Raw genomic sequence first — 16,000 nt, 5'->3', positions numbered from 1 at the left:
AGAAAGTAGTAACAGGGATATAGCTTGCTGAGTTGTTTCAGTCCCACTCTCTCCCCTCCCCTGACAAATTCAGAAAAGAAAATTGCTGCAAATCAAGCACATTCATGTTTCCTCTTTGTTATCAAATGGTGCCTGGGACTGCTGAAAACAATTAATTTCCACAGACATTTCCATCTTTACATTAAAAGAAAAAAAATGAAGATTCTTATTTGTCATATGTAATATTGATCCTAATGACTTCTGCAAGTTCCAAGGAGATATTAGTCCTGTTCCCTTGCAGCTTTGGAAAAATGTAACTGTAGCCTAACATCCTCAAACTATTTCACATTATAAGACAATCATTAATTAATTAATTAATGTTGAAGACCTTTCGTTGACTAGTAACAATCTCATTGACTTGTGTGGGAATAGGATCTGGCCCTTATATAGTTACATGAATTAACTTTTCCAATATAAATTTAGTTAAGAACTATTCAGACTGTACGAAGACTTTTACCTTTGGCTAGTTCTACTGCAGTCGTTAGTACTGTATATTCCATCAAACCCACAGTATGCCTCACAGACAGTGTGTCTCAACTGGAAAGACAAAACTCATCAGTTGCAAGCGTTCCCATTGCTAAACTTGGCAAATGGCCTGATTAGTTCTCACTCTGGGACAAAACCTCAATATGAAGTTTGAAAATTAGTTTGTCCCTTCCTCCACAGGGAAAAATAAACAAAAGACCTCTAGCCCACTAGGAAGCAGAAGTCCTGCCTGAAGAATATTCCAGGTCTCAGACGTGACATAAAGCTTTCTCCACAGTGGAATCAGAAGAAAAGAAAAGAAAAACCAGTCACCTAAAGACCTGAATCCAAAATCCTTCCAAGTCAATGGAAAGACTCCCAGAGAAAGAGTTCAAGGGATTTGAGGTCCAATCCCAAACATTTAAAAATATTTTCTGGTCTATTTTCTGAGCCTTAGGAGAGTAATTTAAAAGTATTCAGTATACCTGTATTATGTATGTGTAATATAATTCCAGTGCATACTAGTAATTAAAGTATCAGTAATATTATAAGCAAAAGTACTGTTATAAATATGTAAATATATTTTAAAATAATATGTGTGTGTATGTATTTACTGCTACTACTTTCTCGAGGTTTCAGGCTGTTTCCATACATGAAACAAACATAAATAAAGTTCAGTCACTAGCTTCCTTTTATTAGATTTCCCAGCTACATAGTAAAAAAAAAAAAAAAAGCAAAATACAAATTTACCCTTTCCATTTAACATATTCTCAAGACAACGGGAACGGTATGTTGAAACTTCCATTCAAAACTATTTCTTTCCCATAGAATGTTTTGAAATGACAGGGAAAAGGCAACAAAATTAAAATTAGTAGAAATGTTGTTTTGTTTTTAAATGAGATGAGTTTTGCTTTGAACTACCTAACCTATTACCAAAAGTCTTTATGGTAAACATTTTACTTACATTTATTAATCAGGTTAATTTTTTCTTCTCTTTTCTTTTTTTAAACCAGAACCACAAGTGTTACCATAAAAAGCCCAATCCTCTTCCAATTAACAGCAAGAGCACCAGGTTTTTGCGCAGAGGGGCTGAGTCAAAGCTCATTGAAATCAATGGTAGTCTATTCATTGACTTCAGTGGACTTTGGATCAGTCTCTAAGTGTATTTCATGCTGTCCTGATGTTTAAGTGTAAAATGATATTGCTCACATTAATGATGGTTTGGTGTCATTGCTGTTCTAGATAACTAATGGGATTTAGCTGAATATATTTTAAGAACCCAGCTGAAGGTATTGATGGCCCTACTCCTGCAACAGTTATGCATGTACATAGCTTTACATACCTGAGTAGTTCCACTGAAAGTCAATGGGGCACCTCACATGTCTACAATTAAGAACCTGCAGAAGTGTTTGCAGAATTAGGGCCTATATGTATAGGCCATGTCTATTTTTAGGACATCTAAAATAAAACTTGAAGGGGGGATATAGAGAGCAGCTCATGCGTCTCCATATGTGCTAGTTTAATTTTCAAGACAGACAGTAATCAGAAACTTGCCATGATTCTATGCAGCTCTTTTTCTAACCTGTTTATTTCTTTATCATCGCCAGGATGCAAAGCGGGTTGCCTCATTAGCTTGCATATGCTTTCACTCTCAATAACTAAATGCTGCAAAAAAGATAAAACATGATTACTTCACTAACATTCAGACAAAATCACATCCAGCTGTACTCATACCATATTACCACTAATACACAAGCATGCACAGCCCATCTGATGATACATTTGGATTTATACCCCGCAAACCCTAAGGAGTTATTTGATTTTTTTTTATGTCCACTCAATAGGCATGGTAATAGTCATAATGTTCCCATTTTATGTCTTTAATCAGTAATTTTATTCTGAGGCTTGGTTACTCTATGGAGGGTTTAACTGTTAAACCCACAGCAGAAATCCCTAATAAAGGAATATCAACCTGATGTCCCCAGTGCAACCTCTGTGATATAGCAATGTACCCCTTTCCAGTTTAAGGCCCCAATTCAGGAAAGCACAAAACACACACATTTTAATTTTGAAATGACTGACAGAGGTCTTTAGTGCTAAATCCTATGTCCCAGGGGACCTCACACATGTTGGGGAGCAATGAGGAGCGAGGAAGGGATGTATGCATTTGTTTCTCTTTAAACAAAAAAGCTAGGCTTGTAAGGATTGGATTTTTATCAGTAAATGTCAGTAAAAATTGATTTCGGCGTAAAACACAAGCTGACAAAAAAATACTCCCCTCAGGAACTGAAATTTACAGATAGGCAAAGTAAGAAAAACCGCTGCTTGGGAACTCATTAGAGTCAAAATCCAGTGATTTATACTTTTGACGTAGGCTTGTTACAAATGGACTAGCAAATGAATAGTAAAAACAGGTGTGATTTGTTCATTTAAGGATATTTAATCTGTATGCCATAATTTGATGTTATTCTGCTGAATTATAAAGCGTTAACTTTTTGAATCTCAAAGTCTACTGTCACTAAATAATTTCCAGCAACTGTGAGAATTTAAATCAATAACAATATAAAAAAAGTTTTAAAATAAATATCAATATTATCAGTCAAAACTATACAAAAATAAAAATTGCTTTATGCCAATTCTGTTTATAACCAAAACCAAGGTAAATGTCCTATCAATACAGGCAAAGGAAGAAAAATACAAATCTCTCTGGAAGAGAAAGAAGGTGCTACTGTACCAAATGAGAGTCATACACTGTCCATTCCAAAAACATGTAAAAACATTTCTGAAAGAAAGAAAAAGACAAAACGCAATTATTATTTTTTAAATACTTAGTAATTAGGGGCCCACATCCAGTACTCATTTAAGTCACAGGAAGAAGTCCCATTGACTAAAATGGTCATTGGATCAGGCCCTAAGACAGCTATAACTCAAGTAGCTAGCCACCAAGAGAATATCAACTGCTTTCAATACTGTGGATGAGTAGATAAGCCAACAATATTTATATAACATAGTAACATAAAAGAGGAACAATGCTTTTGTAGTTAAGGGAGATCTGGCTCTGCCAAAGATTTCTAGTATGCCCCCGAGCAAGTAATTTAGGCCAAAATTTTCAAATTTGGGTGCCTAACATTAGGCAACCCATATCATATCCAGGTAGATAAATGAGAGGAAATGTATATATAAATACAAGCCCAAGTAGAATGGAACTCACTGCCATTCAAATATCCAGCAGGCACTGTACCTTGTGTTCTAAACAGTCTTCAGTTAATAGTCTTAGTTTTGATGGTTGTTCAATTAGCTATTGAGCAAGGAAAACATATGTTAAAAAGTTAGATAGAAGGACAACAGAGTTAAAAGAAATTGTGTTCCCTAGTTCGAACCAATTCTCAGACACAGGCAAAACTTTGCAAAAATAATATTTACTTTGTGTTTTACCTCTTCAACAAGCCACGGGCAGGGAGGGGGAAGGAGAGGTAAAACCACCATCCTAAATGTTGGCTAAGAGTTCCTGCATAACTAAGGCATCTATTAAAATGATTACTGGTGAGTGAAAGGGAGCCAAGTTCAGGTCTAATATTTGCACCAGGCCTGAATTTAGCAAAACCATAAAACGAATAAAGTTTCAATAGTTGGCATTATCAGACCAATATATCAGAGACTCTAAAAAGCATGTCACACATCCTATTTGCCTTACACATGGAGAGCACTCTTTAGATTAAGAGAGACCACTTCTGGGCTACATCGTCACAGCCCTTAGTCACCATGCAGGGGAAGTGGGCGGGGGAGGAGGCAAGCCCATTTTAATCTCCTGTTTGGACCTGCTCAGATCACTTCTTCAGTCATGGGTAGGAGAACAGTGCCTACATGCTCAGTACTCCCCACTGTGAACACGTGTGTGAGGAGGTGTTGGAAGGAGAGGGGTAGGGTGTAGGAGGAGCTCTTGATCTGCCACCTAGCCCCTCAAATTGCCAGCCAGAAGACAATCAGCTGCTTCACAAACAGAGGTGAAGTGACTTCTTCCCCACATTGGGGAAAATTTGTCTCTGGTCTGTGCCTGGGATGGTGAGCTCTGGACTGCATGCATACTATAAACGTTGCAATTTAGCTCTCTATAAGTTGGGCTGTCAGTCATGTATAAGTAGTGCTCTTTTTCTAACCTGTCTGAAACCACTATGTAACAACCAGTATAAAATATGTGTGTTCCTGCAATGCATATAGGGTCTCAGTCCCCTTTTCACATTTTCTCCTTCCTCTATATATCATTGTAGTTCTTATTGTTCAACATTATTTTTTAAAACCTGAACTCTTCTGGAACCAATGCAGTTTTTATATAGACCTGAAAGTGGATAAAAACAATATTGAAAGTCATTGGCCTACCTACATCTCATTTAAATAAAATACTATTTCTGATGTCAGTGCAGCTGTGATTTTAAATTAAATACTGTTTTACAAGCAATAAGTCTTTCAGATATAAGCTGAAAACTTAAAACAGACCTAACTGGGGGTGGAAGCATTTAAATGCCTGAAATACATTCTTTTATAAATAAAATTGTAATCAAAGCTATAAATAAGTAAACCCCTATTAAAACTTGCAGATGATGTTGGTGCTCCAGATCCTTATGAGTGATGAAAGGCTGCTCATCAAAAAAATAAATCACCCAAAATAAAATCATTTTTGCGTGCACACAATATAGGCTGCATCTGACAGCTGCTCCATGGGCAGAACTCTCTTTGGCCTAGATTGTGTCACTAGGACATAGCCCAGAGTAAGAAGTTTTATCCCAGGAGCATCCCTCGAAAGCACTTGTGGCTCAGTTCCCTCTTTGATGCTCAGAGGAATTAGTTTGCTGCTGGCAAATTACTACCCACCTTTTCCTAGTACCAGCTCATTTCTGCTTGTTGGAACACTGAGCGGGTAGAGCCTAGTCACCATCCAGTCCCCACCTAGCCTGTCCATCTACTTCACAGTGGAAATACGGGGGCATGCTGTGTTCTTTTATGCTACGTTCCTGAACCCAAGGTCCAGGTAGCCCTCACAGAGGCCTAAAGGAGACAGAAACTAGCTCTCCTGAGTTAGTTAACTGCCTTGGAGACAAAACCATCCCATCTCTTCCTGAAGTTCCCTGCTTCATTCACCACACACCTTCCATCTTTTCCAGCAAATGAGGCAGGAGTCCCATGAATAGCAACCTAATTGACTATATAACCTTGGTTCATTTCTTGAGCACTGCTTATCCAGTTCACTGAATGAGGCAGATGGCTTGTGGAACAAACAGTATGTGATCATGTAATTAAAAATTATGTTATAATGCATGTACACAACGGGGCTGAATTAAGGTTACACAGGCAACTATAATTCTATTATTTCCTAACTTTTTAGTGCTTTAGTTTGCAACCTTACCAATGTTCTTTTGAGATAAACAAACAAACTCTAAATTGATCATTTGTTTGTGGGAGGAGGGTAATACTCTACAGAGAAAGGAATCAGACCAATGTAGATCAAAACTTGCTTCACTACCTTAGGTGCTTGGATCTGGGGGTTCCAGTTCAACACATCTTCAATTATATCTATATACACACACACTTTTATTGGACTAAAATATATATAGTGATATAGGCATAAATTCTTGGCTAAATGGGCTCCTTTTCATGGGTGCAAAATTTACACCACAATCCAATACATGCACACTTGAATGAATAGCTATCTAATTTGCACTGGAGCACTAATTAACTGTCCAAATGCAATCTAAATTAAAATCTGCATCCAAAATGAAAACATTTTTTAAACCTGTATAACAGAAAAATAGAAAAAAAATCCTAAATAAAGTTTTGGAAATTAATTAAGAACAGAGATGGTCAATCCGTCCATTCAGTTGAGAGCAGAACCAATCTGCACAGGGGCCCTGGCACTTTCTATGCATATCTCGGTGTTGACTTACCCTTTGTCTTTGTGTGCGTCTGAAGTTATTGCAGGTTCTCCCCTCACATGTTGTCTATTAGCATCTGGGCCAACTGTCTGTATAATTAAATGCATTACATTAATTTATTTCTTCATTATTTGCTTGTTATTTTTGACATTTCTCCTATCACAGGGTGAGAGTCTCCACAGGAAAGAAGAGCTTTCCTCCCTGACAAAGCTGAGGGGGAAATAGTTTGTTCTGCATTACTCATATATGAAATTCAGATACAATAATAAAATGCACTCTTATGTAAGGTACCTTGTTCTCTCTATCACCTTGTTGTTGCCGGCTTCCTGCTGACAAATGCTGATTAACTCAACCCCAGAGCACAGGCCAATGTGAATTACAATGTGATGTCTAATTCCTTAGCAACACTTTCTCAAGAAACCAGATTTTTGCTTTTAAATACAGTTTAGGTAACTAAATGTGAGGAAACTGTAAGATTCACAGACTGTACTGTACATTAGCTTCCCAGCTGCAGCTTTATCATATTATCATTTATAAACTTGGCTCCAAGTCCAGAGGGATTCTGGACTGCTTAATATTCAGTTAATTTCTGTTTGGATTGGAAAGGGGAAAGTAAACCTTTTGGAAATGAATTCATCATTTCAAACTGCATCACGGGCTTTACTGAAATGCAGTCTGCAATGTTCTTAAGTCAGCCTCATCACTGAATGTTGGGACTTATCTTAATTATGGTTGGTTGTAATACTGTACTTATATTAATAATGTTCTTATGTTAAAGAGATTTTTTTGACCTTTTGGAGTGCAGAAATCGATAAGAAGTTGATAAAGCCAAGTTCATTGCTGCCTAAAGTAAAGCAAGCCTGATTTGTTTACTTACCTAAGCTTCATCTGTCAGGCCCATTCTGAAATGATTTATAGACCTCTACCCAATGAAATCATTTAAAGTAGATTAGATTCAGGGAACAATCACCTCTAATATGACAAGCTGATGGAGGCTGACAGGTAACCAAGTTGCTCTGGATGGCAAACAAGTTCCTGAAATTCTGATTAAATTAAAATATTAATGGTACCACTGGGAAAATAAGATTGAATCATGTTAGGCGAATTCAGTATTAGAACCAAAATGCAAATACAGAGTCATTCTGTGTGAAGAAAGCCGGCTGCGGTACCAAGGGAAGTTGCCTCCAGTAAACAAGAGAGCAGGAAGTGAATTCCAATGAAAAGTATTGTGTCAAGAGCTCACCTTCACCATTCTGAGGTCTCTGAAACTCAGGGTCTAACGGGCTCTGGGGTGGTCTGAACACTTTTGAGAGGTTACATATCTATTTGGACTAGCAGCCTAGTACTAATGAACAACTCTTGCTTCCTTAAGGTTATAAGATTAGTCTTTGAAGCAATGGTCCAGGCTTTTTTTCCTTTGTCTTTTTATATTTTAGTTTCTGTTTGCAGTCTCATACATTAAGTGGCACTGACTGCACTATAATTGCTATATAACTAAACTAACTGACCCTGTCTGTTTTGAGATCTGTATTAATTTTGACTCACAGAGTAATAAAATGTGCAATTCTTCTTGCGGCATTAAAACAACAATAGATGCCTTTTCTGTAGATATAGTCGGGTGTACACCAGATACGCCAAGATGTATAATTACAACTCCCTGAGGTTAATTTTGTGTTTCAGTTCATCGCAGCTATTGACAAAACTGTGAGATTTTCAAACGTTATCTAATGGCAGCTGTCATGCTCGGGCTATCTCCTTGTTTTACATATGGGGAACAGACACACACAGAGATTAAGTGACTGTGCTATGGTCACATAGGAAGCCTGCAGCTTAGTAGACTACTGAAGCTGGGTCTCCAGTGTAGCACCCTAACCACTAGCCAATCCTTCTTCTTTAGATTGTGACCATAGGCACAACCCTGTTTAAGGGTCTGTAGCAACCTGAATAGAACTTAGAGGGAGGAGCACAGTTTGCAGGAGGGAAGAGTTTGGAGGAGGCACCAGAAAATCAGTCTGTGTGCACCAGGCTAGAATGCTAGCTGCAGCGGCAGCATCTCTTTCAATAATTCTCTTCACAGAGAGGCAGTTTAATTTTAGAAACATGGAATTCTCTCATGTTACTATCCAGCCCATGGTACACGAAATGGGGGCAGCGTATAACCTATCCTGCTCCAAGAAGAAAAACTGACTCCGTCACAGTTTCCCCCTATTCTGCTGGGAGTAGAAATATTACACCATCCAAAGGAGTACAGCTAGGGGAACCAGGCAGCAAGTGTGAAAAATCGGGACGGGGGTGGGGAGTAATAGGCGCCTATGTAAGAAAAAGCCCCAAATATCGGGACTGTCCCTATAAAGTAGGGACATCTAGTCACCCTCAGTACAGGCTTATTGCTTCCACACACCAACCTAGTTCCTACATCTCTCTGCCACTCCTAGCCCATTTGCCTGCAACGGAATAGCCAGAGCTCAGCCCCTCATGTCTGCATAAGACCTGGACAGAAGATCCAGGAAGTAATAATGTGACTATGTGGGAGAGGGGGAAAGAACCATTTCTCCCCTGAATATGTCCAGCCCTTGATGATCATGTTATGTCTATCTTGGCAAAGTTTTTTTAAAGAACAGGGCCAAGTTTCCCTAATGATGTTAGGAAGCACACTTTTCCCAGAATTTCATCTCATTTAATCTATTTCCTGCTCTTTCCTTTCCAAAGACGATAAGATAGGAAGCTTGTAGGCTGTCTATCTTTCCACTCATAGTTAGGGCCACGCTGAGCACGCAACAAATGTCACTGAAATCAATGGAAGCTTTGAAAATCAGACAAGCCATCCAGGTGCCTAAATAGAGATTTAGGTACACAACTTTAGGCTCCTATTTTTTAAAAAAATCTTGCCAATTCCAAAAAACTTTGAAATATAGTGATGGGAAGCATGCGTACAAGTTATCAGTTACTAGCTTAGCTACAGCCCTGCTTTTCATAACATCAACTTACTTATCCATTAACTTTGGTGCTATTATTGTATTGCATACTTGTTAACTGGGCAATTTTAAATTCACTCCAACTATGCACTCAAGTGTCTGAGTCTAGTGTTCAGCAACAGGATTGAAGTCACTACATAAGACTATATAAGCACCAAACCATGAGGCAAAAAGGGGCAGGAAAAAAAGTAGATACGGCCTATGTTTAGTAGCCCAGCAAGGGGGTGCAGATGTGGTGCAGAAATTCTGATCGCTTGTCTAGGGAAAACTTAGACATGAAATTTGGTCATCTCACCAGAAAAGATGGTTGTCTCAATTTTTGCAGAGTGTTATTTTCTTCTAGGAAATAAAATGAAATACTGATCCTGATGTGATACTCCAAAGATATTGCTCTGCGTCTGTTTGTTCATACCATCATGCAAAGGTTGTTCTGATTTGGATTACTGCGCCATCAACTCTCATTTTCATTCTCTTGTTTTTACTGTGTCTGACTTTAATTTGGTTTTATGTGTTTTTGTTTTAGCTTTGCTTTAATATGCACTTAAATGCCACTTCCACCACCAACCACCTCCATTAGTCAAAACTGAGATGATGAAAGAGTTTATTTCAAATCCAAGTAAATATTCCAACATCTAACTAATGTTATTGTAACCCTTCTGCTAGGTGTTGTTGGCAGCAAAAAGAGCCAGGCTCAATTTTCTAGGGATTCCTTCTAAAGGCTCAAACAACATTGGCTCAGGCCCCCACCCACCCTGGGAAACTATGCATACCACTTTGGTCACCCCTGATGGGCAATACTTCCCCCACTCACAAGCACGGAGGCCAGGGGTTTAAAACAAATAAAAACTTTCTGTGGGTGGAAAAGAGGGACAACAGAATGAACTTGGGAAAAGCAGCAATTAATAAAACAACATTATTAAGTAAGGCTCCCACCCCCAGGACATCTTCACAATACTTCCAACCCCAGTCCTCTTCTGGCAGTTAAGAGAGGTTGGTGCAATCTGGCACTTCCCTTGTCCTCAGCTTCTCCACTCACACTTTGTTGTCCTGGGTTGGTGGAGTCCAAGGATTATGTCAGGTCAGCGCTGCCTGGGCTGCTCCCAAAGCTCTACCTCCTGACCCAGCTGAGGTAATTTCAGCTTTGATTGCTGGGTAGGGAGGTCCACACCAGGGTCCCTTAGTTAGTCTGTTGTTCTCTGTGGCTTCAGCACAAGGCCCATCCATTCCCTTGAAACTGCCTCAGCACTGTGCCATCCATCACCTCGAAACCACACCATTGTTCAGCATTGCTTTGCAGCAGTCTAAAGGCATTAGAGATATCTAGGACATTTAATAAACTTCTTACCACCAGAGCAGCACTCCCAGAAAAAGGGAGGAGCCTCGGTCAGGATTACCCCAGGCACATATGTTGGAGAGCTCCTCTCTTCATTTCCCAACAGGGTCAAAATCATTTTATTGCTCCCAAATGCAAAACTTAACTGTATTTTAACCAAAATGCCCCAAACTGTCACACAACTACAATGCAAATGGGGTTTGGTCCATTCAGTCATTCTCTCTTGCTCACCAACAGATGCTGACTGAGAGCTCCCTCCCAAGTGGAGCCCCTGGTCATCTGGAGTTCTCAGGCATTCCTCTTTAGTGCTAGGCACAGGATACTCACACAAACACATTCAGAAGGGTGGTACCAGACCACCCCGATACCAAATATGATACAATCCTTCCCCCCCCCCCCCGAAAGATAATGAGAACCCACTGACCCCTCCTAAAGATAAGGTTAGGGAGACAGTGTGGTGAATAGAGATGTTTTGATCAAACCAACCCGTACAAGGTAACTAGCCACGTCAGAGGGGCAATACATAACTTGTTTGTATTGGTGTATAAAATGGAGTCTCAAAAGAAATATCTTTGGCCAGCCTAGGGAGGAATGGAAAGTCCTGCCATTCACTGAGCTGCGTCCATTGTCACGGGTATATATGTCTTAGTATCCCTTTAGAGTCCGACGGATACTATTACCATGCTTCATCGACAATAAACCTGGCTGGGTGCCTTCATACTTTAACAGATCTTGTGGTTATTGGGTGGTTTGACTGAGGTCTGCTGTGCCAGCTACCTGCACAGAGCTGGGACAAACAGAGAGAACACACACACACTGCTTTGAAATCTAAATCTGATCACTTTGAATACCAATAGGCTAGTCTTCTATTAGTGCTGTGTTCTGTTGCTGTTGAGTACTAGAGCTGATTGGGAATTTCCTGTCAGAAAGGTTTTCCAACAGAAAATGCTCTTTTCACAAAATCAACATTTTCTGTGGGAAAATTTCAATTTTGCTGAAACATTTTGATTTTTCCATTGAGAAAATTGAAATGATGCCCCCTGTCCGCCAGCTGCCCTCATGGAAAATTGCTGTTGATTTTTATTTCTCCCTGCAGGCAGAAAGTGACAAGAGCCTTCCAGATGGCAGACGGCAAGCCAAAAAACATGTTTTCATTCGTCTGAAATAGAAGTTTTTGACATTTCTGGCCTGTGAAAAATTTTGAGGTTTTTACTTTTCATCCCAAATTGGGAGGATTCCCCCCCGGCCTTCAAACTTTTCCATAGAATGGAAATTCTTTTTTCCAGCCAGCTCTATATAATACTTCCTGCGATTGTGCCCATAAATATGTTTTGTACTTGATCTGCCTTCAAGCAAGTGGATAATAGCCTGATGGTATTGGAAAGCAGCAACACTTGTGCCATTTAATTATACCTTCATCAAGTGCTGGAGTATGCTTCACGGTCTATATGTGTGTGGGCTTGTTTTGATTAAATTCATTGTGGAAACTAATGTTCTACCACTGCAGTGCAATAGCAAAATCAGAACAATATTTTCACCAAGAGCAATATATCCTGAAAGACAAGTGGCCTGGTGGCTGAAAGCTTTATTAAACATTCATGTGTACTGGTTGTGAATTTGATGGTATTTAAGTGTAATTTTAGAAGCAACCACTGATGTGGGGCATTCATTTTCCTCTTTACTCAATATCTGTGTAGAGTGGAGTAGCAGATTGTCAATTTGTGCTCTGTCATAATGGGTCAATTCTTTAAAAAAAAAATCGCTCAGCCAATGTGTGGAATCAAAGCATGTGACTAGTGGTTGCTGTAACCTGGTGACTATGGCATTCATATATCAAATTGCAACTTAAAGCATCCAAGTCTGATTTTTTTGCACTATGTGGCTTTAATGACCTGGTAATATTTACCCCTTTAAATGTGGCATACCTAATTATATGTTTTTGGATTAAGAGCCAGGAGTGTATTTCACTACTACAGATTCTAGTAGGGTTCTAGTTTTTCCAAAGTTTTCTTCTCTTCAGACAAGAAGACACCTTTTCCTTGAAAATTAAGGAAGGCTTCCGTTACATGTGATTAAGTCCATCAGAAAATACAATGTGTATCCAAGTTAGCATGCCCTCATTTCCTTAAGAATGCCCCTAACTCTGACTACATCAGCCCTTGACTCACTCTCTGCTGTGTGTTCTAAATGAATGACAGCCAAATTCTATTTTATCCTATCTCTTTGTGTTAGGGCTTTATCACCATGGTATCTGAACATCTCCCACATAAAATCAATCACAGTAGCAAAGAACCTAGCAGATTTCATGGAGTCTCTTCTCCTTTGGGGGGGGGGGCAAAACTCTGCTTGGAGTAGGGGGGATTTTTGTGCGTTGGTTGTTTGAGAAGAAGAGGATTAATAGGGGGTTGGAAATAGAAGGGATTGTCCATACTGTGAGCGTCACTTCAAAGAGGTTTTGCAAGGTTTCCTAAAGACAGTCAGATTCTGGATTCACCTCTTCTCCTTTGGCAGATTGTTCCATAGCCAGATCCCTTCAACAGAGAATACTTTGTTCTCCACTCTCTTATGCTTCATCATGGGCTCTATGATGCACGTTGCATCAGAAGAATGCAGATGTTGCAATGGTTCATAGACCAATATTTGATCTCTGACATAGCTGGGCTTTGATCCATTAATTGCTTTGAAAATTAGGACCAATGCGTTAAACTGGCATTGGAAGCTGACTGGGGACTAAGCGAGGGACTTGCTGATGGGGCTGATGTGTTCACAGAGGCCGATGTGCTCACAGGGGCCGGAGACATGGAGAAGGCAGGCAGCCACATTTTGTACCAGCTAAACACTGTGCAACTTGTTCATATGCAGCTTAAGATGTAACGTGTTACAGTAATCCAGCCTGGAGGTGACAAACCTATGGGTCACTGTGACCAGGTTCTCATCTGGGAAAAAGGGAAAAAGTTTTCTAGCAAGCTGGAGGAGAAGAGGCACTTTTGGAAACTGCCACTACCTGGTCATCCAAACTTAGTGAGGACTTAAACAGAACCCCCAAAGATTCAGACAACTTTGACAAATGGGGGCTGTATGCCTTTGATGGAAGGTGGAGACAACATCTTGGCCAGCTGCTCTTCATTCATGAGCTGATTGGTTGTAGGCATTCAAACATTTTAGAAGCACTGGTGGTTGCATCAGTTAAGAATGAGATATTGTCATTGGCATACTGTTGTCAGCTGAGCCTATGGTGCCTCACTGCCCCTCTCTGTGATCTCCTGTAGGTATTGAAGAGGGGATAGCATGGATCCCAGGAAATGGGGGGGGGGTGAGAGATGCTTGCTGTGAATGGCGGAGGGCAGAGTGATAGGAGGGGAGCTACTGAGACTAGACAGTGTGGGGCAGCTGGCTCCATCCTGGGAAGAGGGTCCTGGTGCTTCCTACCTGCTCCCACACCTGACCCCAGAGGTTGCTCCAGTCGCTGCAGCTCCCACTTTCAACTCCATAACACCCCTTCATGTGTGAACAAGTTTACATGGGAGCAGAGTCCCCACAGTATTTGGTAGAGAAGAAGGTGATCAGGAACAGACAACATGGATTCACCATGGGCAAGTCATGCCTGACCAACCGGATTGTCTTCTATGGTGAGATAACTGGCTCTGTGGATATGAGGAAAGTGGAGACATGATATACCTTGACATTAGCAAAGCTTTTGATACGGTCTCCCACAGTATTCTTGCCAGCAAGTAAAAAAGTATGGATTGGATGAATTGACTATAAGGTGGATAGAAAGCTGACTAGATCATCAGTTCAACAGGTAGTGATCAATGGCTCAATGGCTAATTGTCAGACGGTATCAAGCGGAATGCCCCAGGCGTCGGTCCTGGGGCTGGTTTTGTTCAACATCTTCATTAGTTATCTGGATGATGGGATGGATTGCACCCTCAGCAAGTTTGCAGATGACACTAAGCTGCGGGGAGAGGTAGATGTGCTGGAGGGTAGGGATAGAGTTCAGAGTGACCTAGACAAATTGGAGGATTGGGCCAAAAGAAATCTGATGAGGTTCAACAAGGACAAATGCAGAGTCCTGCACTTAGGAAGGAAGAATCCCATGCACTGGTACAGGCTGGGGACCGAGTGGCTAAGCGGCAGTTCTGCAGAAAAGGACCTGGGGATTACAGTGGACGAGAAGCTGGATATGAGTCAACAGTGTGCCATTGTTGCCAAGAAGGCTAACAGTATACTGGGCTGCATTAATAGGAGCATTGCCAGCAGATCAAGGGAAGTGATTATTCCCCTCTATTTGGCAACGGTGAGGCCACATCTGGAGTATTATGTCCAGTTTTGCAGCCCCCATTCCCCCAAAAGGATGTTGACATATTGGGGATAATCCAGCGGAGGACAACAAAAATGATTTGGGGGTTGGGGCACATGACTTATGAGGAGAGGCTGAGGGAATTGAGCTTATTTGGTCTGCAGAAGAGAAGAGCGAGGGAGGATTTGATAGCAGCCTTCAATTACGTGAATGGGGATTCCAAAGAGGATGGAACTAGGCTGTTCTCAGTGGTGGCAGATGACAGAACAAGGAGCAATTGTCTCAAGTTGCAGTGGGGGAGGTCTAGGTTGGATATTAGGAAATGCTATTTCACTAGGAGGGTGGTGAAGCACTGGAATGGGTTACCTAGGGAGGTGGTGGAATCTCCATCCTTAGAGGTTTTCAATGCCTGGCTTGACAAAACCCTGGCTGGGATGATTTAATTGGGCTGGGTCCTGCTTTGAGGAGGGGGTTGGACTAGATGACCTCCTGAGGTCTCTTCCAACCCTAATCTTCTATTATTCTATGAATATTTACATTTTCCACCCCACCCCAGTTCCACTGCCCCATGGGACCCACAAATTAGAGCCTTTGGAGAGGAGGAGCAGTCACCCATTACCATTCCCTGAGTTCTGCTGGAAGGGGACAACTGGAACCACTACCATGTTGGGCTATCTATTCCTGCTATGACATGTAGGTGAGTTAGTAGAACCTTGTGGTCCATTGTATCAAAGGCTGCAGAGTGGTCCAGCAGCATGAGCCTGGAGATCTTACCTGTGTACATGGCAGTGAGGACGTCATCTGTGTGCTGTGGCCTGGTCTGAGCCCTGATTCTTAGGCATCCACAATGTTGGCTGTTGCCACACATTTCTGGAGTTTGGTGGTTATTATTTTGTCAGTTGTTTCCCCCCAGGAATGAAGGCTGGAAACAGGATGGTAGTTGGGGAGATCTTCAGGGTCA

This window comes from Natator depressus, chromosome 1, assembly GCF_965152275.1.
Source record: "Natator depressus isolate rNatDep1 chromosome 1, rNatDep2.hap1, whole genome shotgun sequence".
In the NCBI taxonomy this organism is placed as follows: Eukaryota; Metazoa; Chordata; order Testudines; family Cheloniidae; genus Natator; species Natator depressus.
This window is presented reverse-complemented; position numbering follows the sequence as displayed.